The sequence below is a fragment of the Bos grunniens genome, chromosome 21, assembly GCF_055505025.1.
Source record: "Bos grunniens cultivar Pamir isolate PY7600 chromosome 21, Bosgru_T2T1.0, whole genome shotgun sequence".
Classification (NCBI taxonomy): domain Eukaryota; kingdom Metazoa; phylum Chordata; class Mammalia; order Artiodactyla; family Bovidae; genus Bos; species Bos grunniens.
Window position 1 is genome coordinate 22,411,764 of NC_141185.1, and position 25,800 is coordinate 22,437,563.

The 25,800-nt window shown below is 38.5% G+C and overlaps 1 long non-coding RNA gene across 3 annotated transcripts in view; it reads right to left on the reverse strand.

The window, feature by feature from the left end:
• Positions 1 to 25,800, reverse strand: part of LOC147349220 (uncharacterized) — a 168,817-nt gene that overhangs the window by 52,861 nt on the left and 90,156 nt on the right. Inside the window, exon 5 of one of the 3 annotated variants that reach the window (XR_015149704.1) lies at positions 3,467 to 24,778. The exons of the other annotated variants lie outside the window; for them this stretch is intronic. This is a non-coding gene — a long non-coding RNA (uncharacterized LOC147349220). Of the gene's footprint in view, positions 1 to 3,466; positions 24,779 to 25,800 lie in introns of those variants that run through there. 3 annotated transcript variants of the gene reach the window in all.

Sequence of the window (25,800 nt, forward strand, 5' to 3'; positions counted from 1 at the left end):
GTTCCACATCTCCAGGCATTCCATTACACAGTGAAGTAGTAAGGATATTTAGTTATCTATTTGAGCACATGATTCTATAATAAATGAATTAAGCTAGCCAAGAAGAAGTTGGTTCATCATCCATATTGAGTCAACAGTACACAGCTAACAACTCTATGATATTTGTTTTGGAAATACTGAGAGCATAAATACATGATTTCTGCTTTATATGCAAAGTTTAAATAATAGATTTCTCAATTTTCTTCTGACCAGTAATCTCAGCAGTCATCAGGTATATTCCCTTCCTGCTCATCCTCATCAACACCTTGCATCTGGGTAGCATCTCTGCCAAGGGTCCCTCCAGTAAGAGCTTGAGTCATTGAAAGCAGTTATGTTCAAAAGCTTCTCTTACCTTGAGCCCCAATACCCCTTATTGGTATCTACATTTGTCTTTGTTTTCACTTTTGGGTTTACCCAAAGTATAATCTCACCCTCAGACCACAGCCATTTTGCGTGTTGGCTGGGCAGCTTCCCCGGTGGCTCAGTGGTAAAGAATATGCCTGCCAAGTAGGAGATGCAAGAGACACTGGTTCAATCCCTGGGTCAGGAAGATCCCTTGGAGAAGGAAATGGCAACATACTCTGTTTTTCTTATCTGGATAATCCCATGGACAGAGGAACCTGGCGGGCTACAGTCCGTGGGGTCATAAAAGAGTCGGACGTGACTGAACAACTAAACAACAGGCATCTCCTAGGTGCTTCATAAACTTTACTTCTCCAGGTTGAAGATCTCTTGACTATTTCAACGAATCGTCGTATTGTACAGTTTTGAGTGACTCCACCACCATTTTTTGCTCTCACCAGTGTTAAATAAACGGAGGTATACTAAAATTTTTAAGAGCATATTTAAGCAAAGATTAATTCAAATAAAGCAGCACCAAACTGCAAGTGATTAGAAGCACAGGAGCCAGGGAAAAGGACTTACACAGAGAAACGGCAGAAACAAAGAAAATAAATTACCTGATTGGCTATAGCTTAAAGCCTAGTTGGCTATTTGTGATTGGTTGTCCTTAGTGTTTTGATTTTTGTAACTTGGAGACATTTATAGGCCGAGAGTGTTATTTGCTTACATAGGTCACGATGCCATTAGAGCCTTAGTGGCAAATACTATTCTTCTAGGGTATTCCATATGTTGATGATAATAATAATGTTCATGAGAACAACAACAATATGTAACAACCACATGCAAGGACTGCTCTGAGTGATTTACACGCCCTTACCACCTCAGTAATCCTGAGGCAGTTGGAGTTCTCCAGAAGCAGATGCTGGGAAAGAGTTTGAGAAAAGAAGGCAGATGGGCAGTAAGGTGTTTATTAGGGATCAAAAGCCATAAAAGGAAGGGAAATCTGTAAAAGGAAGCACAACTGCACAGAGAGAAAAATTGAATTGCTACACAGGTCTGGCAAAACCTCAGCCAATCTAGCAGGGGCTCTGAAGCAATGACTCAATGAAACCATGAAATTCAATGAAGCAATGAAAGTTATCTTTAATGGGACCAAATGGCCATCCTTTGTACAACCTGCACACACTGCTCAGTCACTGGATACAGACCACCGGGGAGAGGGTGGGGTCTCAGGTGAGGGAACTCTGTAGCTAGTCATGTCTGACTCTTGGCGACCCCGTGGACTGTAGCCCGCCAGGCTCCTCCATCCATGGGATTTTCCAGGCAAGAATACTGGAGTGGGTTGTCATTTCTGCAGCTGAATCAGATCCTAAAGGCAGTCCCTGCAGCTGGGCCACACGTGCCTCCCAGAAGGAGATCTGGACAGCACATCTCTATATCCACCACAAACATATACTTTCATTCTTTCCATTTTACACATAAGAACACTGACGTGAGGCAGGTTAAGCAATTTACCAGGATAACGCCACTGGTAACTGAAAAATACTGATGACAACATTCCCTCTATAGCTAAAATTATAATTAAATGCACTCACACTGAACAGCTAGTTCACTCCTCTACACTGTGCCAGGCAAAGCCCTAGATAGTGAAGAAACTCAAGAACAGTGAAAGGTCTGCAATTTTGCCCTACTTTCAAGCTAACAAATTAGCCTACCCCATTTCACGGATGTTGGCAGAAGATACAAGACCCTGGGCTCAAAGAAAAAGGCCTGATTACTCACAGCATGGCAGGCAGGATGAGCTTCACATTCACATCCTTCTTCCTTCCTTCCTCAGCCCAAGCTGATTGCAGGTGATGTGGAAGGAAGCCCTGGTGGATGCTGTGCACACGGTGGGTTTGTGTCACAGCTGAGGAAACTGGAGTTTAGGCAATTCCATCTTTTAAAGGAGGTTGCTAGAAATCTACTCAACCTTTGCCGCATGGGAGATATCTTTATTATCCTGCTTAGAAAAACATCCTCTCTCTGCCCCTCAGGGCATGTGAGACACAGAATGTTCCCAGGCTGTTTGCTATACAAACATCCTTGAAAAGACAGTCCCTGACAAAAGTTGACATGAGACACAGAGAAATGGCAAGGAAAGCTGTCTCCCAAAAGACAGAGGAAAGTGGCATGACCCTGGCCCTCCATCCATCTAGAAACAAAACCAAAATATCACTATATAATACTGTGAGAATTGCTATAATAGGGATAGGAGTAGGAAGTGACTGGAACTTGAAAGAGAAGACCTCAACAACTGGTTGATTCTGGGAAAGCCTTTATATATGAGGTGATTTTTTCAATTGGGTGCTATCAATCAGACTCTGAGTTCATTGAGTATGGCAGTCATCATGATTGGTGTTTAATAGTGAAAGTGAAGTTGCTCAGTCGGGTCCGACCCTTTGCAACCCCATGGACTGTAGCCTACCAGGTTCCACCGTCCATGCGATTTTCCAGGCAAGAATACTGGAGTGGGTTGCCATTTCCTTCTCTAGGAGATCTTCCCGACCCAAGGATTGAACCCAGGTCTCCCACACTGTAGGCAGACGCTTTACCTGTCTGAGCCAAGTGTTTAATAAGTTTCTAGAATTGAATAACATTTGCAGAAAATAGGAAGGAAGGATAGGATACTTCATGACCATAAAAATTTACCAGCATGTGAAGGGTATGAAATTTTGTGTAATGAAAATTTGAGTCCTAAAGATTTTAAACTTTGGCAGAATGATGGAGATAGAAACATATGTAAAATAGCTTTAAAAACTTTAATAACCTTCTTCCCCTCATTTCTTTTATATCAAGTGGTAACGCCCAGTAACTGTAACAACTATACACCATCTTTGATGTTCAGATTAATATATCTGAATGCCTATTGCTTTTCAGAATACATTTTAGATGAATAATTATAAATATATAACATGAAACATGCATTTCACCCAGTCTGCTGCATTATCCAACAGATCATTACAACTTGTTTGCAACTTTAGCACTGAATATGTTAATTTGCTCCACATAATCACATTTTATAAATTCCAAGTTAAATCTGTTATTTTATCTTAGTTTATCCTGTTTTGTCTTCTCTGGAACAAGGTGGCACATGGAGGAAGATCTCTGACTCATTGAGTTTCAGTCTTGGCACTTTAGAAAACCGAGTCAAGATACTTTTGTTAGATTAGAGAAGAACAAGCTGCATTCGTGATATACAATGATAACTGAGAAATAAAGGAAATGAAAGCAAAACCAGAGAGGAAAATTGAAGTTCAAAATCTTTTCTGCAATCTTTTTGAACCACAAGAGTCCTCTAAGCAGGGAGCTATAAAAGGGAATGCAAAGACTGAAAATGCTTGCTCTTAAATCACTCACTATCCTTTTCTTTTAAACACTGAAGAAGAAAACTACCTTCTTGATATTGCACATACTTTGCAGAGCACATTAAAAGAAGCATCTTCATGTGTGGACCAGTGGCATGTACTCCATGTACCACTGAAGCTAGTTTATAGCTCCATGACCCTGGGTTCTCTGTCTCATTACCATCAATGACCAAGCCTAGACTTCACGAAGAAGACAGGGACCCTGGGCATGAGCTCAATTCAATTGAACAAATGCTTATTGCATGCTTACCACGTGCAGTACTGTGCTGACTGCAAGCAATTCAACGACAGATAGGACATAGACCCTGCATTTAAGAAGCTTGCTTTCCCACCAGCATCATTTCTTCCACCTAGACGTTTATTCCCATCCATTCCTTTCTTTCCTCTTTCCTCCATTCTGAGCTTGCCTGAGACCAATCCCAGAACTCTGAATTTATATTCTTCCCTCACTCCCTTGTCTATGACTCCATCTGATTGAACCTTATAAACCTCTTACTTTTTACTGGCTAGGATCAAAATTAGATAGAGGTACAGATGAAACAAGAATGACAGAATATTGACAAATTTTGAAGCTGGGTAGTGAGTTCATGGAGGTTAATTAAATCATATGCTTATTTTTGCCTGTGTTTGAAATTTTGCATTTAAAAAAGTTTTATAAAGAGCTATGCCAACCAGAGAACCACCTGAGTACTATAGACTTTTTTTCTCTCACTGACCCTGGTCATACTTAATGCAAATATACAATTTTTTCTACACCTGTGCTGGTCCCCTGTTGTGGCTGACGCTATAATCCTGGGTGTAGAAGGAAATCTGAAAGGAAGCAAGGAGGGTAAATCAACACGTATCTAATTACATCTCATCTTGTTAAAACTCCTTTGTTGGCTCTTTGGTGAAAAAATTCAAGCTCTTTAAAATGACATTCATGACTTTGTATAACTTCCCACCTTATCTCACTTATGTTCTGCTCCACCTCACTTAATTTTTGTTTGTATTATCTATATGGGCATTATCAACTTCTTGCACCTAATGAATTTTCCGTGAACTCTTATACCTTCTTGACCTTACAAATGCTAATCTCCTCTGTCTGGAAAGACATCTTTATCATCCGGGTCTCCTGGCTAATTCTTACTCATCTTTATCACTATACTGAAACACTACAGATCTGTATTATCTTGCCAATCTTAACACTCTATTGTATATGTCTGTTACTCACATGTTTCTCTACTAGACATGAGCAGCTTGAAGGCTGAGATTGTGCCTCATGTATTTTTTCCTATTCTCATTACCAGCCCAATGATCGCAACTCAGTAGATGTTAACAATTTTTGTTAATTCAACCAATGAATAAAGGTACACAATATGCTAAAGACACAGTCATATTATATACAAATATAAAGATAAAATTAAGAAGTACCAGAAAAAATGTGTTACAATGACTCACTTGAATTTCTTTAAAAATCCTATAGTGCCTAATAAGACACTATTTTAGGGCACAGGGTAATGATGAAACAATGTCTCTGGGCTCACATAGCTTGAATTCTGTTTAGGGTACACAGATAATTAAAATAGAGAATATAGTATCAAGTAGTGGTAAGTATTATTAAAAGATTAAGGCAAGATCAATGTTGGTGGGGGATAACAGACTACATGAAGAACCCAGCATAAGCTTTTCTGGGGAGATGATATTTTTGCAGGGACCTGAATGAAGACAGGTGAAAAGCTAGCTGTTAATTAGGAAGAGGAGCAGTCTGAGCACAAGGAGCCAAAAGTGAAAAGGACTAGGATTGGGAATTTCAGCAACTAGGAAATCTTGTGCCAAAACCTGAAATTCTACCTCCAGAAAGATGTATCCTTTGGGATCCTACAGGCTTTTCTTTCTTCACTATTTTTCTATTAAAAATCAAACACCGCTAGGAGCAGTGACATTTCAAGTCAAGATTAATTAACAACCTGCAGAGAATAAAACAAAAGTAGGAAGGGGAAGTGAATTGCAGAGCAGATCCTTGAAAGGAAAGACCAGAGGGCACTAAGCCTGTGTCGCTGCTGCATCTACACGGGTCCTCGATAGAGATGATGGTGGACTGAAGTCAGCTAGGTACAGGTGAGATGGGAAACAAGCAGGTACTGCTGTCTCCTCGCCTCCCAGTTGTGCACACCTGTCTCCTCTCAGCCACATTGTCCAATTAGAAGGCAACCTCTAGACAGCACCAGGTCAGTGACAGCAGGGTCTGGTAAACTCTGAGATGTGATCAGTCACTATAAAGAAAACAGAAGAATCAATTTTGTGTGACTTTGAGCAAATGACCCTGCTATGGCAAGACAGAAAAACGTGGTCCTTAGGACTCCAAGAGGCTGTTAGGTTCATAGCAGTGACTTTGCCACTGATACCACTTAGCTGTGGCAGTAACTAACAGAATGGTCAGTAACACAGGCTCAGGAGGCCAAGATCACTGATCCTGTGCAAAGAGGAAAATGTGATGCTCTTGCAGACTTCAAATAATCAACAGAGCGCTAAGAGGCAAATAAAGAAGTTGACAGGTCTACCCAACAGCAGAGAGGCAGGGACATCAGCCAAGAACATGTGTCACAGAAGGAAAGTATCTTACCGTGCACACCAGTGAGATGATCAGATTAAGCTTTCTACTCATGTGTTAACAGAAACAGCCTCAGCACCTACTGTCCCACCACATACAAAGCATTATGCCCAAAGTGTGTTCTAACATTTTTTCATTTCATTCTGACAAGCACGTACTCTATCATGCATAGTTTGTACACAAGGAAACTGAGGCTCAAAGCCACATGCACAAGTGGTACAGCAAAAGCAGACACCTAGATTCATTTTTAATTGACATATAATTGACATATAATTGACATACAAGGTGTCAAGTGTACAATATAGTGATTTGACATGAATATACATTACCAATTGATTGCCACAATAAGTCTTTTATTTATTTGGGCCCTCTTTTTTTCTTGATAAGTTTGGCTAAAGACATCAATTATGCTTATCTTTTCAAAGAATCAGCTCTTAGTTTCGTTGATCTTACCTACTGAATTTTTTTAGTCTCTATATTATTTATCTGATGTTTAATGTTTATTATCTCCTTCCTTCTACAAATCTTGGGCTTTGTTTATTCTTTCTTTAGGTGTAAGTTTAAGTTATTTGAGACATTTCTTATTTCCTGGAGTAGGCCTGTATCACTCTAAAATTTCCTCTTAGAATTGCTTCTGCCATGTCTCATAGATTTTAGAATGCTATGTTTTCATTTTTATTTGGTTCAACGTATTTTTCTTTAACCTCCCCCTTGATTTCTTCAGTGACTCACCGGCTGTTTAGTAGCATATTGTTTAGCCTCCACACATTTCTGTTTTTTCCAGTTTTCTTTTTGTAACGGATTTTGTTTCATATAATTGTGGTCAAAAAAAGATGCTTGATGTCACTTTGTTCTTCCTAAATTTATTGAGACATTTCATAATCTAACATGTGTTATATTCTGGAGAATTGTTCCATGTATACTTGATAAGAAAGTGTATTCTACTATTTTGAGGTAGAGCGTGCTACATATATCATTTGGTGTAAAGTGTTACTTATAGCCCATGTTTTTATTGATTTTTGTCTGCATGATCTATCCATTGATGTAAATCGGTACTAAATTCCCCTACTATTATTGTACCACTGTCAGTATCTCCCTCTATGTTTGTTAATATTTGCTTTATATATTGAGGTGTTCCTATGTTGGGTGCATAGATATTTATAAATGCTTTTCCTCTTGTATTGATCCATTTATCATTATGTAAGCCCTTCTTTGTTTCTTGCTAGTCTTTGCTTTAAAGTCTGTATTGTTTGATATAAGTATTGCCACCTGGCTTTGTCTTTCCATTTGCACGGAATATCCTTTTTCTTTCCTTCACTTTCAATGTGTGTGTGTGTGTGTGCATCTGAAGTGAAGCTCTGGTCTTACATATGTAGGCCTTATTTTTTTATCCATTCAGCCATCCTATGTCTTTTAATTGAAGCATTCAGTCCATTTACATTTAAAGTACTTATTTATAGATACCTACTTAATTCCACTTTATTCATTGTTCTGATTGTTTTTGTCATTCTCTGATCCTTTCTTCTCTTATTCTCTTTTCCTTTTGATTTGATGACTTTCTTTAGGGTTATTATGTATTCTTTTTTGTGTGTATGTGTATCTGTTATAGGTTTTTGGTTTATTGTTATCATAGGTTTATATATAACAACTGATGTAGAGAGCAGTCTATTTAAGGTTACTTAAGTTTGAGCCCATTCTAAAAGCACTACATTTTTATTTTACCCCTATGTTTTATGTTTTTGGTGTCATATTTTATATATATTTATATTTTGTATATCACCTAATATATTATGTCAGATATAGATAATTTCTGTACTTTTGTTTTTTAACCTTCCTACTAACTTAATGGCAACCCACTCCAGTATTCTTGCCTGGAGAATCCCATGTACAGAGGAGCCTAGCAGGCTACAGTCCATGGGGTCATGAATAACCACCACCAACACTAACTTTATAAGTGGTTGACCACTACTTTTACTATATTATTTTTCATGTCTGAGATTTTTTTCTTTCATAATTTTCTTGTTTCTAGTTATGCCCTTTTCTCTTTAAGGAAGTCTCCAACATTTTTTTAAGGCTAAGTTAGTGGTGATGAACTCCTTTAGCTTTTGGTTCTCTTACGTCAAGTTTCTGATGATCCTCATCCAGAATGAGACCAAACAGGGTGGAGAATTCTCCACCTTCCTTCTCACTTTGCCCCTCTTCTACCCAATTCTTCCCCAGCCTTGTTCCTTTTCTTCTCCTCTGTTTCAGAACCATCCTAGCAGAGTGTTTTTTCAGCTTGAGCAGTAGAACCAGGATGCCTAGATCCTAGCTCTACCACCTACTCCCTATGTGACAATGGACAAATTACTTAACCTCACTGTGTTTCTGCTTCCTTCTCTGTAAAATGAGAATGTTAGTATCTCATAGTACTTAAGCAGGGCCAGCTCTCCATAATGAGAGCTCAGTAAAGATTGCTATTATAGTCACATTTCTTTCCCCTATCATGCCGGGCAAGCACTGGTCGACTGGATCGTCCACTATCCCAAATCCTCCTTGTCTTGTTTCTTTCTTCTGCACCAATCTCCCTAAAATCTCCCCATAACCTTGCCCTTAGCAAATAACCACTCTCTTCTGTCTCCCTTTCCTTTACTTCTGTGTTCTATCTGCCACTGCCTCAGCTAACAGGTCCAGGACAGTCTAGAGTTAATGCACCTGCTGCCCTTGAAGCTGGAAGAACTGATAGAGCCCCCAGTCCTTCCTGGAGATAAATAGTTCAAAGACACATCCTGTGAAACTCTTGCAGAGTAGGAAGCAGGAGGGCTTTGCGGAGAGATTACAGAAGTCAGAGAACACAGAAATTCATAGCAGGTGCCATTTCTTTAGAGGCCAAGGACTCCACTCAGGAATAATAATGAGCTCTGGCCTAAGCACCCACATTTACATGACTGCTTGGAAGCAAAAGAAATCTATGCCAGCTAGTGTTTCAGGCTGATTAAAAGCATGTTCACTTGCCTTATCCATCTGCACTATACCCCTTCCCACTCACCCAGACCAGAAAATGTAGTTTCCCTTTGAACCAGGCTCATTCAGTCAGAAGAGCTCTCTCATCAGGCATACAGTCACACACAAACGCACGCGCGCGCGCACACACACACACCCTCTCACTGTCCCAGGTCTTGGAAATTCTGTCTGGAAGAGCCACATCTTTGATGACCCAGACTGTGAAAGGTGATGAGTCAGTCATGCCCAAATTGAAAATGCCTTTCTTCAAGTGACTCTTTAATAAGATAATCCAATTCTTTTCTAAAGGATAAAACATTGAAAAAGTAAAACTCCCTATATCTCACTCACTTTTTCTCTCTCAACATAAATATTATGAGGCCTTTTATAGTACAAATCTTTGAAATGATTCCCCTCTCTAGGGAGTTACACTTGGCACCTTCTGCATCTTATGCTGTGAATTATTGCAAAAAGTAAAATGGTAAATCTGAAAGGAAAGAAAGGAGAGGCAAGATGGAGCACAATTGAATTAGTTTCCTGTTAGCCCAGAATATAGTCCTGCCATTAACACACCCTAGGGTTACTGACCATATTCCTTGATACTACATGACAGGAAATATTATACTTCTAAACTCTGACAACATTTCTGTATGATCAGAGCAGAAGTCTTGAGGGCTGGGCCATAGGTCTTTAGTACCCAAGCCCTGTGGAACCCAGCAGAATGACTTCCACCCTGTGAAAGCTCAATAAAATCCTAACTAGGGTGGTGATTCCTAGTTTCATGAAGATCTTCAACAATGAGTATGCACAGAGACTTCAAACTCAAATGGTTATTGGAGAAAGAAACTAACAAATATGAGTAAAATGGGAGAGGTGAAAACTGTGACAAGCTGGAGCACTCATAACCCTCCTAAAGGCAGTTTTGCTACTCTGTACCAGCCGATGCTTGCTGTACAGGAATGCAAGTCTAAAGCTGCCAGATACTCAGGTATTTTTTAAGAAACAGGAAATAGGATCTATTGACAATTAATTCAAGTTTTTAAAAAATCTTCATGCAAATAAAAAAATCAGAAGTTGAGTTGTAGGCCCTCAGCTTGCAACCTCTTACCATAAAAGGTCCACGTGCTTATCTTAACAAGGATAAAGTTATTTATTGTCTTGGTACCTCTAATTCTCTAACCATAAAGTGAAGATAATACCTTCCTCATGTGTTTTTTTGGAGGATCAAATGTATTACTTACTACATGGTATTTGGCACATAATAAGCATCATGATTGAAAATTATATTTTTTACACATTTCCGTAGATCCATCTAAATGAAATATGTAGTATGTAAGTCATAAGTCCCATGTTTGATTGTATAATCTCAATAAAGAACCTGTCAAGCTGTGTTGGAAGAGTATCCACTCATTTTCACAATATGTGACTGTAAAAACTGAATCAGAAAGGAGACAATTTGCTGTTCACTAAGAGTCACTGGAAGGAACAGGAAGAGTCTCACTGTCTTAGGATACACTTCACAGGAATGAACTCTGTTATGACTCAGCAATTTTCCTCATGGTTCTCCATATCAAAAAGACAAGGTTTGTAAAGGTGATGAACAACCTCAGCTTGTAAGCAATCTTTAACTGTGGTGTTCAGTTTGTTATCTTTCAAGATAATTTGCAGAGTTTCACAATAGACATTTCACTTAGCATCACTTAAGGATACATTTTTAAATTGGATCTAGCTAAAGTCACACAGAGTTGGACACGACTGAGGGGACTTAGCAGCAGCAGCAGCTAAAGTGAAAATCCTTGAAAAATAGGAATGCTCATGCCAGAATCCATTCTAAGGCATGGGTATTCAAACTCAATAGCCCCTTGTATCTCAAAGTGTCGTCCTGGGGTGGTAGCATCAGTATTACCTGGGAGCTTATTAGAAACACAGTATCTTGGGCCTCACCTACTCACTGAGACAGAATGTTCCCTCCCAGGGGATTTACACACAAAATAAAACCTGAAAAACATGATTAATTAAGTTATTCCTATAATGTTCTGGAATTCGTGTGTGATCAAGGCATAGGAAGGAAGATGAGGAATTTCACCTTCAAAATTACAGGGATGGTTTTTACTGTTTGATAACCCTCTCAAGGGAAAAAAAAATTTGAAAGCCATCCCTCACCATCTGTTCAACTATAGACTTATAAAGATTCCAAATATTCCAAAGAAACCTAAAGGTTTATCCTAGACTGAGGCCCAATTTGGTGGGAGCTGCTTTAGGCTGAGACTCTGATTGGGGTATTGCCATCCTTCAGCCTTGCTGCTGGGACCTGCTGGTCACCCCTCCAAGGAGAGAAAGTGAGCCCAGTGCTTTGTTGGTGTGGCAACAAAATCAGGGCAAGGGACCAGGTCCAGTTTGCCAGGAAATACCACTGACAGCCTTGCTCATTCCCAAGGGATGACTGAAGTAGGTAGGTAAGTCATACTTTTTCAAAAATGAAGAAAGGGAGGAATGAGGGGAGCGAAGATGAGAAGGAGGGAGAAGGAATGAAGGAAGAAAGGAAACAAAAATCATTATCAGGATATTTACTTGCCTCTCCATTGCCATCTTTCCTTTTTTTTTCTAGCTGTTGAAAAGCCAGTGCTTCTATAAACCATCTTGGGCTAATCATAAATAAGAGAGACATGCTGTCAATGAACTTCCTGAAAGTAGCTCAGGAGAGACACAGGGCTTTATTTGTGAGCTGGAGACCCACCTCGCGTGTAGGAGAAGTCAGCCACATTTATTCCTCCTCCTTGTGTAGACCCTAGGCAGGCAGACACTATCCATTTATGAGGCTGTTCCCTGCCAGCCTAATGTTCAGGCATGGAAGGGGTAGGTATTGGTCCACAGTTTGGCTTCCATTCCCTGACGATTCCTTCACTGTCTGTCGGCATGGATGCATATTAGTGCTCATATTATTAGAGTATTCACTAATATGCAGCCATGCTGACAAGACAGTGAAGAATACTCTCCAAAGACTCCACAGCACGTGACCAACCATCAACACAGCCCAGTGGCTCTTACTATAAGCCACACCAACAAAGCACTGGGCTCACTAAAAAATCCACTCTTTAGAAGAAACAGGTTGTAAAATCAGCTCATAATATTTTATAAATTGTCTTACATTTTCCTCTAAACCGTCTGTTTTTGTGGATAATACAGATATTCCTGAAAAACAGCATGTGTGCACACACATCCCTTGTTCGAAGAAATCTCTCAGAGAAGAATTCATTAAAATATAAGTTTACTAGTAACTCAACCAACAATGGTATATACAGGCTGTAGCACATTGGTTTAATTCTTCAAGTTCTTCAGGTTTCACAATACACAACAAATATTTTCAAATATCATCTATGAGTCTAACATCCTGCTAATTAACCTGAATCTCCATAATTCTTCTTGGAGGAAAGAATCAATTAGCTATGTTAACTGTATGTTATTATTTGATCAGTATAGGAGTGCCTCGGTATAAAACTAGTTCAGTATCGAACACATACGTGTATGAAAAACTAAAAACATAACACATCCTAGCTGAGAGTCATTTTTCTTTTAATAATTGAGCCTTTAGGAACATTTGCACAGAAGGCATTGTCTCTGTACCATAAGTCATTGAATCGAAGGAAAGCTTTTTGTCAGCTCAGCAGAGCCCTGGCATGTAGGAAAGCCAAAACTCTGTCTCGGAGTCAGACAGCAAACCATCAGGGTCTCCAGAGAACCTTGTTGTACATAAACCATCATTTCATTTTCTAAAGCAACTCTTTTGGATGATTTCTGATCTGAGCATGAGGAGGGGACCCTGTTCACACACCCCATGAAAAGGAAGCAGGAGGAACAAGTGTGGCTCCCTCAACTCTCCCCTGCCGGTTATTCCCTGTCTCAGCCCCCTTGGCTTCTCCTTAGCCAAGATCACAATTTGAAACTATTTTACTTATGTGTCAGCTTGTTTGTGATTTATTAGTGATAATCATCCTCCATCCACCAAACTCTAGGAAGGTAGGGCTCACACCGCTTTAGTTCTTTATGTCCAATGCCTAGCACAGTTCCCAGTCCATAAGAGGAGTTAATCTTTTTTAATTAAAAAATGAAAGTTTTGCCAAAGCAAATCAATACTGAAACAGCGAGGCTGCACCCCCAATCTCACATCACCTGTGTCTCAGTCCTTCTGCTGGCCAAGACTCACACTTGTTGTCAGGGTTTCTGAAAAATGAGACAGACGCTATCTCCACTCCCTAATGAGATGCTTGTTTGTAACCCTGCAATATCACTGCAGTGAAAGCTGAGAAGCCAGAAAGTTTCCAACAGGAATGACACCTCAAAAAGATAGCATCATCAAATGCACTTCTTACACATTTACAGCGAGTAGCACTTCTTTTGTGGTTTGGGAAGAGCAAGGAAAGAGCAGCCTTAGGTATCATTCTAAAACTCACAGCATTCCTTTCCCTAAAGAGCCTGTATCATCCACCTTGCAGATGGTGAGCCAGGCTAGATTTCCAAAGTAAACCCTGAAGTTGTGCACTGAAGCAAGGTACCCCCATTTGCTCGTGGCTCGAGCAGCTGGACCAGCACCCAGCACGGAGGGCATCCAGGGACACTTGACTGTTGATGAGCAAAAAGAAAGCATTTCCCTAATACTTGACTACGTAATTAACTTGTAAATGCCTAGAAGTGAAAATAATATCGGGAAAAGCTACAATTTAATACATCCAGTAAAAAGTTTTTAATACAAAGTATTTGTGGCAAGAAAAACATTGAGTCAAAAAATTGGGGGAGCAGATCCAAAAAAATTAAACTCATGGATTTTTAAAAATCTTGTAAGAATAAATGGTATATAAGGACTTACTAAAGATTATATGAATGTATACATTATCATGGGCTTCCCTGGTGGCTCAGTGATAAAGAAATTGCCTGCAATGCAGGTAACAAAGGAGACCCAGGTTTGATCCCCAAGTCTGGAAGATCCCCTGGAGGAGGGCATGACAACCCACTCCAGTATTCTTGCCTGGAGAATCCCATGGACAGAAGAGTCTGGCGGGCTACAGTCCATAGGGTCACAGAGTCGGACAGGACTGAAGCAACTTAGCACACATGCATATGTTATCTATCACATATTCCTTTGAAGTCTTGATTTTTCTTTATATAAAATACTGAGAGTAATTTCTCACACTGGACCAGACTAGCTGTGTTTTCTTTTCTAGTTTCTAAATGGAATTGAATGCTTCAGGAATTCATTTTTGTTTTTCTGCTCTACCTTGGCCCTGGATCTCTGGTTCTCTTTGGGTCAAGTTACTTCTGTAGCCAAAGGGAAGCTCGTCATGTTCTATAAAGCAAAGGGATAAGTATTGCAGATAGAATGGCTGGATGCAATAATTTATTGGATGTAAAAGTATATGAGTCTTTTGATAATGCATTTAAGTGACATCCTACCAGTGTGCTGAAAGGAAAAATATACTACTAGATGAGCAAAAGCATCACTAAGAAAGAAAAGAAAAGAAAAATGGTGAGTGGTAGACCTGACTCTCTTGTTCCCAGGTAGAAAAATGGACAAAACAGTCCAGAAAAATACCTGATTGGCTAGGCCACTGAACTGGGGAGTAACCAACAGAATCCCACTAGTATTCTGTGGTCATCCCATCCACTGTGGAGATGGTCCTCCTCTCTGTGACTTAGAAAGCAGATAAGTGCCCTAACAAGAAGTTAAAACCTCTTAAACATAGTCACATCCTCCAGTACATGATTCTGTGCTAGAATAGTACAGTTTGAAATACCAGTATTCTCAGTCTCTTGCAAACAATGAACATCTTTACTAATTTCTCTGTGCCTTGTTTCTCTAGTCATAATGGGGGGATACTGTTAGTGATGACTTCATTGAGTTATTGAAAAAATTAAATGTAAAGCTTTTAGATGAGGCATTGGCATGTAGAAAGCATGATATGTGCCTGAGATCAAATTGATGATGATGATGATGAGAACAAATATGATGATGTTTTCCTTTTCGCATAGGAAGGTATTTCCCTAGCAAACTTCAGTGACATAAAGAGATAATGCATTGCTTTTTAAATGCTAGTCACTGTGTAGGTTTGTACTATTGACCTCAATTCTTCACCTCCTCTCTATAGTCATGCTTTACTTACTTATTTTGGCCAAAGGGATGGGGTATTAGAAATGACCTTGTGTTGGTGTGACACCCAGGCCTTAAGGAGCCTTGAATGTTTTGCTTGCCCTCTTGCACTTCTAATACTGCCACGACACAGACATGCAGTGGGAGTCTGCTGGGCCAGAGATATATGAAGAGATATATGAAGCAGACCAGAAGATCTGGAGTGCGTCTTGTGTCTACTATTACATGCCTTTGAGATTCTCTAGTTGTTCATCATGCAGCAAGTTAATTCAGGCATACCCTATACATTAGAATTAAGAAATAACAATGACAAGAATATGCAATAACAGGGGGTTAGACGCAAACTTCGCTTTATTGAAGTGTGCATATGTATGTGTGTGTGTATGTCAAAACTTAAGGAATTTTATAATATCGGTCAAATATGACAATTCCATATGGTTCAACCTAAATATTCTACAGTTTGTACATTGTGGCCACTATTTAAAATACATTCATATGTAACATATACACACTACTACATGTTAAATAATCAACAAAGACTTACTGTGTAACACAGGGAATTCTATTCAATATTCTGTAATAATCTAAATGGGAAAAGAATCTGAAAAAGAATAGATATATGTATATGTATAACTGAATCACTTTGCCATACACTGAGATTAGCACAACATTGTAAATTGACTACACCTCAATAAAAAATAACAACTTAAAAATAAATAAATAAAACTACGTAAACAAGGAAAGAAAAAATTTTAAATACATTCATTTATCAGATGGAAGGAGAGGTTCTTAAAATTAAATGAGGGGGATTTCAAACAGCTTATCACATAACTGACATTCATTAAATATTTATTGGAAAGGTTTTTGAATAAAGACAAGAAATCAGACTATACTTTGTATTTGCATCCTATTTGAAGGAATTCTCTAAGAGTTTTATAACATGGACATATATTTTTGGGATCCTGAGCAAGCTTTGCTCAAGAGCAGAGAAGCTTCTAAAACCCAAGAGTTCTGTGTCCATTGGCTACTCGATATTTTCCTTTTGGTTACATCAAATTCAAGTATAAATGTATTGAATACTGAGAAGTAAGTGCTTTCTCCTCTTCAGAAAGTAGGTCAAATAATACAAATCAGTGTTCTATATTGTCAAAATGGGGAATGGATCAAAACATCAATTTTCTTTCATAAGATGTATTTGTGCCTTATGGATATTCTCAAAATAAAAACTCTTATGGTGATATTGGAAAAAAATTTAGTAAATGGAGTTATAGTTTTCTGTTACTGTCTATCTGTGGGATTAGTGCTATCATCCCATTATCTAGATCCAATCCATGCCTAATAAATATACTAAAGAAAAGCATCTTGTTCCACTTCTCTACACCATTTGTGCCATGCTTACATCACAATATTTCCTCATTCAAGTACTCACGTCTGAGTGTTTACCAGATTTTAACATCCCATTCTTTAGCTTAAGAATCTCACCATGTTGTTTAGCTTAAATGGATAATTCAGGCTGAAATAAGTTGCTTACAAACATAAGATGACTTCCATTTTTAACTGCCATGAAGAGTTTTACTATTGTGAAATGAGCAACTGTTGTCAAGCTGCTTCCTCTCACTGAGTATAAAATGACCCATTTTAGTAACCATGGTTATCACCAAAATTCTATCAGTCTGAAGCAAATGCACATCCATTGTTGAGGGAAAGGGCTGAAGAACATTCACTTCCATGCTTGCATTCCATTTTTAATCCAATAATGCCTATTCTAAAAACAGGCATTGATGTACTTTTCACCTCATAGTCTGCCACTAGCTTTCTCTCCTGCTCTGGTCAGACAGGACTAACAACTGGGAACATACACATAAACACACGCGCACACACACACACACACACATTTTTATGTCCCTGGTGATGAGAAAGAATAAAACTCAAACCAGTTTTCTCCAAGCTCCTAGATAGCTGGATGATCTTCAGCTATTTCCTGGCAGGTATGTGGAAAGCAATGGCAAATTACAATGTAGCTCTGAGATTAAGAAGGTGCCACTCTCCCCAAATCAAGACATTTAGCTTTCCTTTCCTCTGCTCTCTTTCCCTCACCACAGAAATCAGGGGTCCTTTACCAAACTGGCTACCATGCAGCAGGGACTGGGTGAGCTATGGTCATGTGTGGTCATGGAAACCATATAGCAAGCGTGTCATTCCACACTTCAGGCAACAATCACCAGGAAGCAAAATATACCAGATGAGCAGAGAGGTAGAGAAGCTGTATGTTTACTCCAAATAAGCAATTAAGATCCTTTTTTTAATTTCTTACTATACCAGTTTCTAAATCTAGGCACTAAAGCTGATATCTTTACCCACCTGAGGAAAGTTGTACATTTCTGATGATGGTTTAAGTACAATGCTTTAAGGATCTATAGTCCTTTACTAATTGTAAACACGTTTAGAAACCCGATCTTATTTTGTCCTTGCAACAATCCTCAATAGCAGTTTCTGCAAAAGGTTGGTACCTTTTATAAATATAGAAGCTGAGGAGCAAACATCAAATATTTTCCAAGATCAACTTCCTAACTCTCAAAGCAGTGTTTTTCTATCCTGCCAGCACTGCATTGAGTCTGTAGAAAAACAATCATATGAGATCCTCCATGAAAAGGGTACACAACATGCATTCTTAGCCTAAAGTCTTGAGAAAGCCTAAAATAAAAATTCCTTAAATGGTTTAACTCAAAAGTTCCTTAATTTATTATGCATAAAACCCATTTGTTGTTCAAATTTTATAAGCATCCAAGAATTACCTCTTCGGTCATTTTGGAATTTTATTAGTTTCTCAAAGCAAGAACTATATTTTATTCAAGAGTGTACTTGAGTAATGTTATGGATTGAATGATTATGCCTGCCTCTGCCCGCGTCATCCCCCATTCATATATTGAAGTCCTAACCTCTAATACCTCAGAATGTGACCTCCTTTTTCAGGAGGTTCGTTGCAAATGTAATCAGTTAAAATAAGATCATACTGGAGTATATTAGTGGGCTCCTAATCCAGTATGACTTGTGTCCTAATAAAAGGGAAATTTTAGACACAGATACACACACAAAGAAACACCACATGAAGATGAAGGAAGAGATCAGGGTCATGTAGCAAAAGTCAAGGAACATCAAAGACCACCAGAAAACCACCAGAATTGAGGAAAGAGACATGGAACAGATTCTCTGTCACAGCCCTCAGCAGGAACACATCTTGCCAAAGTCCTGATCTTAGACTTCCAGCCCCCAGAACTGTAAGACCATGAATTTCTGCTTTTCTAAGCCTTCTTGATCTGTGTTCCTTTTTTACAGCAGCCCTAGGAAACTAACAGAGGTAATAAGAACTGAGTATAGTGATTCATTTCCCACATTCAACAAATACTAACAAATTCTCAGGGATGATAAAAAGTCCCTGTCCTCACAGAGGTGACATTCTAGTGGGGGAGACAAAGTAAATAAATGCAAAATGCAATTTATCTCTATTTACAAGAGGAAATTGAGGCTCAGAGATTGGTATTTTGTCCAAAATATAGAGTCTTATCCATGAGCACAATAGGGAACCCCAGAAGATGAATTCCCAGTAGCATGTCACTCTGTGTACATCCAGTGCTCAAAGCCTCATCTCTAAATTGTATTGCTAAATAACATGAAATTCTCTTTCCTGGCTCTCATTTACCAAAAAGTATGAGATCATGGCAGAGTGAAAGTACTGGATTTGAAGTCAGGGAACCGGGGCTGAGTTTCTAAGTTGCTTTCTGTGCAATCCATTACATTATTTTAAACATATGAGTCTCAGCTTTTCCATCCACAAAATAGTACCTACTCCATAATTTCCCAGGTGGTGCAGTGGTAAAGAATCTGCCTACCAATGTAGGAGACCCAAGAGACATGGGTTCGACCCTTGGGTCAGGAAGATCCCCTGGAGTACAAAGTGGCAACCCACTCCAGTATTCTTGCCTGGAGAAACCCCAAAGACAGAGGAGTCTGGTAGTCTCTTTGGGGTCGCAGAGTCGGACGCGACTAAGCACAGCACAGATATCTTTTAGTATACCATTTTAACTCCCTTATTGTACCATATGTTTATTGTGAAGAGTAACTGGTGATTAACACCCAGAATTTAATTCTTCTGAATCTTATGTTGTCTCAATCTCATAGATTCTAGACATCTCTCACATAAATTTGTAGTGTTTATGCTTTGCTTTTGTGCTTCTGTTCTTTGTTTGGTTTTGGGTTTTGGCTTCGGGTTCCTAATTTATCTACTCAGAGGTTCTGAGCTTGTAACCACATTTGGATTTCAAGGCCAGAAGTTGTTATTGGTTATGTTCCATGAAATGTATATTAAAGTGCCAACTATCTCTGTATTCCCACTCCTCTCCCCACCATACACACATTAAACAGATAATTGAGTTAACACCCCTTTTCCCCTGGGAGTGACTCATTATTACTACATGGGGAAAATGTGGAAACAGTGTCAGATTTCATTTTCTTGGGCTCCAAAATCAAAGTGGACGGTGACTACAGCCATGAAATTAAAAGATGCTTGATCCTTGGAAGAATATCTATGTCAAACCTAGACAGTGTTTTAAAAAGCAGAGTCGTCACTTTGTCAACAAAGGCCCATATAGTCAAAGCTATGGTTTTTCCAGTAGTCATGCATGGATGTGAAAGATGGACCATAAAGAAGGCTGAACACCGAAGAACTGACGCTTTTGAACTGCTGGAGAAGACTCTAGAGAGTCCCTTGGACAGCAAGGAGATAAAACCAGTCAATCCTAAAGGAAATCAGTCCTGAATATTCATTGGAAGGACTGATGCTGAAGGTGAAACTCCAATACTTTGGCCACCTGATGGAAAGAGAGCTGACTCATTGGAAATGACCCTGATGCTGGGAAAGATTGAGGGCAAGAGAAGAAGGGGATGACAGAGGATGAAATGGTTAGAGGGCATCACCGACTCAATGGACATGAGTTTGAGCAAACTCAGGGAGACAGACAGTGATGGACAGAGAAGCCTGGCCTGCTGCAGTTCACGGGGCCACAGAGAGTCAGACATGACTTAGTGACTGAACAACAGCAATATGGTAGGGCTGATGGAAGGTGAAGGTTGTCTGAATAACAAGGACCCCACACATATATTTATACATGCAATACCATCTGCTTTTCCCAACTTCTGCTGTTTCCAAATATGACATCCATCAGCCAGTCCTAAAGAAATAGAAATGAAAACCTAAAGCTAGCAGAAGAAAAGAAATAACAAAGACTAATGCACAGATAAACAAAGAATTTTTAAAAAGAGAAAATCAATGAAATCAAAAGTTGGTTCTTCAAAAAGTTCAACAAAATTGACAAACTTTAACAAGATGGACTAAGAAAAAAAGAGAGAAGACTCAAATTATTAGAATCAAAAGAGAAAGTGTAGATGTTACCTAGATTCTACAGAAATAAAAAGGATTATAAGAGACTGCTATGAATAACTGCAAACCAACAAACTGGATAACCTAGATGAAGTGGACAAATTCCTAGAAACACAAAATCTACCGAGACTAAATCACAAGAAATAAAAAATCTAAATAGATCTATAATGAGTAAGGAGATTGAATCAATAATCAAAAATCTCTGAAAAAAGTAAAGCCCTGCACATGATTGCTTCACTGGTGAATTCTACCAAATATCTAAAGAATAACTAATACCAATTTTTCAAACTTTTCCCAAAAATTAAAGAGGAAGGAAGATTTTTCTCATTCTTTGAGGCGAGCATCACCCTGATTCCAAAGTCAGATGCTACATTACAAGCAAATGAAACTATACCCCACAACATTTATGAACATTGATGCAAAAATCCACAACAGAACACTAGCAAACAGAATTCATCAGCATATTTAAAGGATTTTCTAACATAACCAATTGGGATTTATTTCTGGAAGGCAAGAATTGTTCAGTACATGAAAAAAATCACTGTAAAAAAAAAATCACATCAACACAATGAAGGGAGGAAAAATATGATCATCTCAATTTGACAAAATTCAGCACCCTTTCAAGATAAAACATTCAGTTAAACTAGGACTAGAAGAAAGCTACCTCAACATAATAAAATATATGTATGAAAAAACCATAGCAAATATCATATTCAATAGTAAAACACTGAAAGCTTTTCCTTTAAGATGAAGAACATGCAAGAATGTCAGTTTTTAAACTTCTGTTCAACCTTGTACTAGAATATCATAATAGCCAGAGCCATCAGGGGAAAAAAGAAAGAAAGAAATCCAAACTAGAAGAAGCTGCTAAGTTGCTTCAGTTGTGTCCGACTCTGTGCGACCCCATAGACAGCAGCCCACCAGGCTCCCCCGTCCCTGGGATTCTCCAAACAAGAACACTGGAGTGGGTTGCCATTTCCTCCTCCAATGCATGAAAGGGAAAAGTGAAAGTGAAGTTGCTCAGTCGTGTCCGACCCTCAGCGACCCCATGGACGCAGCCCACCAGGCTCCTCTGTCCATGGGATTTTTCCAGGCAAGAGTACTGGAGTGGGGTGCCATTGCCTTCCCCAACTAGAAGAGAAGTACAATTATCTCTATTTGCAGGTATCTCTATTGCAAGACATTTATATATCTTATATGCATAAAATCCTAAAGATTTCAAATAAAAAGTTTTTAGTACTAAGTAGCAGTATACACAGTTAATACACAAAAATCAGCTGAATTTCTATAGACAAACTTTGAAAAAGAAAATTGCAAAAACAATTCCACTTACAATAGCATCAAAAAGAAAACTTAACAATTAACAAAGCAGATGAAAGACTTGTACAATGAAAACTCAAAACATTGCCTAAAGAAATTAAAAGAGGCATAAATAAATGGAAAGACATCCCATGTTCATGAATTAGAAGATTTAATATTGTTAAAATACTACCCAAAGCAATCTACAGATTCAGTGTAACTGCTATCAAAATCCCAATGATGTTTTTGCAGAAATAGAAAAACCCATCCTAAAGTTCATATGGAATCTCCAGGGGACCTGAATAGCCAACATAATATTAAAAAGAAGAACAAAACTCGAGAGTTCACACTTTATGATTTCAAAACTTACTACAAGTCCATAGTAATAAAACAATGTGATATTGGCATAAAGATATATAGATAGATAGATAGACAGATAGATAGATCAATGAAATAGAGTAGAGAGGCCAGATAGAAATCTTTTTTATATGTCAAATTATTTTGGACAAAGGTACCATGATCATACCATGAACATACAAAGGCACCGTGAACTTCCTGATGTTCAAGCTGGTTTTAGAAAAGGCAGAGGAACCAGAGATCAAATTGCCAACATCTGCTGGATCATGGAAAAAGCAAGAGAGTTCCAGAAAAACATCTATTTCTGCTTTATTGACTATGTCAAAGCCTTTGACTGTGTGAATCACAATAAACTGTGGAAAATTCTGAAAGAGATGGGAATAACAGACCACCTGACCTGCCTCTTGAGAAATTTGTATGCAGGTCAGGAAGCAACAGTTAGAACTGGACATGGAACAACAGACTGGTTCCAAATAGGAAAAGGGGTACGTCAAGGCTGTATATTGTCCCCCTGCTTAGTTAACTTCTATGCAGAGTACATCATGAGAAACGGTGGACTGGAAGAAACACAAGCTGGAATCAAGATTGCTGGGAGAAATATCAAAAACCTCAGATATGCAGATGACACCACCCTTATGGCAGAAAGTGAAGAGGAACTCAAAAGCCTCTTGATGAAAGTGAAAGTGGAGAGTGAAAAAGTTGGCTTAAAGCTCAACATTCAGAAAACTAAGATCATGGCATCCGGTCCCACCACTTCATGGGAAATAGATGGGGAAACAGTGGAAACAGTGTCAGACTTTATTTTTGGGGGCTCCAAAATCACTGCAGATGGTGATTGCAGCCATGAAATTAAAAGACACTTACTCCTTGGAAGAAAAGTTATGACCAACCTAGATAGCATATTCAAAAGCAGAGACATTACTTTGCCAACAAAGGTTCGTCTAGTCAAGGCTATGGTTTTTCCTGTGGTCATGTATGGATGTAAGAGTTGGACTGTGAAGAAGGCTGAGTGCCGAAGAATTGATGCTTTTGAACTGTGGTGTTGGAGAAGACTCTTGAGAGTCCCTTGGACTTCAAGGAGATCCAACCAGTCCATTCTGAAGGAGATCAGCCCTGGGATTTCTTTGGAAGGAATGATGCTGAAGCTGAAACTCCAGTACTTTGGCCACCTGATGCGAAGAGTTGACTCATTGGAAAAGACTCTGATGGTGGGAGGGATTGGGGGCAGGAGGAGAAGGGGACGACAGAGGATGAGATGGCTGGATGGCATCACTGACTCGATGGACGTGAGTCTGAGTGAACTCTGGGAGTTGGTGATGGACAGGGAGGCCTGGCATGCTGCAATTCATGGGGTTGCAAAGAGTCGGATACGACTGAGCGACTGAACTGAACTGAACTGAACCATGATCATTAAATGGGAAAAGTGTTTTCAAAGGAATGGTGCTGGGAAAATTGGATAGCCACATGCAAAAGAATGAAATTTAACTCACCTGATGCCATATATAAAACTTTACTAAAAATAAATCAAGGTGTTAATGAAAGCCCTAAAACAATAAAATACTCAGAATAAAATGTAGGGAGAAAGCTTCAGGACATTGTATTTGGCAATAATTTCTTGGATATGACACCAAAGGCAAGGTAACAAAAGAAAAAATAGACTAACTGGGTTTCATGAAAATTAAAAAATTTTATTCATCAAAAGACACCATCTACAGAGTAAGAACACAGCTTGCAGAATGGGAGATAATATTTGCAAATCATATACTTGATAAGGGATTAATAAGCAGAATACATAAAGACTCATTAACCACACACACACACAAAAAGTGATTCAACAATGAGCAGAGGACTGAAATAGACCTTTCTCCAAAGATGTACAAATGGTCAATAAGCACATGAAAAGATGCTTATTTCCCAAATAATCACTAATTATTAGGGAAATACAAATTAAAATTACTATGAGATACCACATCACACCCATTAGAACTGGTACTATCAAAAAAAAAAAAAAAAAACAGAAAACAGCAGGTGTTAGCAAAGTTACAGAGAAATTGGAACTCTTGTATATTGTTGGTAGAAATGTAAAATGGTATAGCCTCTGTGGCAGAGTATGACAGTACCTCAAAAGATTGAAAACAGAATACCCATATAATTCAGCAAGTTTCCTTCTGGGGATATACCTAAAGGAATGGAAAGCAGAGTTTCAGAGTGATATTTTTAAACCCCTATTCATAGCAGTTATTCACAGTAACTACAACACGGAAGCAAGCCAAGAGTCCCTCAACAGATAAATAGATAAACAAAATGTGGGATATACATACAATGCAATAGCATTCGGCCCTTACGAAAGAAGGAAGTTCTGACGCGGGCTACAACGACATAGATGAACTGGAAGGGCATTATGCTACGTGAAATAAGCCTGCCACAAAAAGACAAGAACCATATGATTCCATTTGTAGAAGGTACTTTAGAAAATATAATGGTGCTTTCCAGGAGCTGGCGTTAGAGGAGAAATGGGAAGTTATTGTTTATAACATTTCAGTTTTACAAGATAAAAAGAGTTACGAGGATGGATAGTGGTGATGGCCACACAAAAATGTGAATGTATTTCATACCACTGAACCAGATGCTTTAAAACGGCTGATGGTTAATTTTGTTGTTTGTATTATACCACCATAAAAAATGTGTAATTAATGATTTGTCTGATTTTCAGCATAATATATAAAACATTGTTAAGTTTGGTAATACTATTGCAGTGTTAAGAGAACTCAGAATTACCATATTTGTAATTTATTTTAGTAGAGTATAAGTTTTTTGAGTACTTGAAATTTTCTGAAAATTTTTAAAAAGAATTAGTGACATTTTTATTATAATACTATTAACACATTTATATTTTAAAATGCTTGGGATAACTTTAGTCTCTAAGTCACAAAAGATTTTTAAAACCTCTCTTAAAAGTAATTGCTGAAATGTTCTAAATTTATATGTAGAATCATATTTTAAGTAAAACTGAAACATTTAAGAAAAAATTAGATTCATCATATTATTACTTTAATACATCAAAGGTTAATTTAAAAATTCAAGTAACCCCTAAACAATCTTTATTGTTTGTATGTGTTAGTCGCTCAGTCGTGTCCATCTCTTTGCGACCCCATGGACCGAAGCTCACCAGGCTTCCTCTGTCCATGGGATTCTCCAGGCA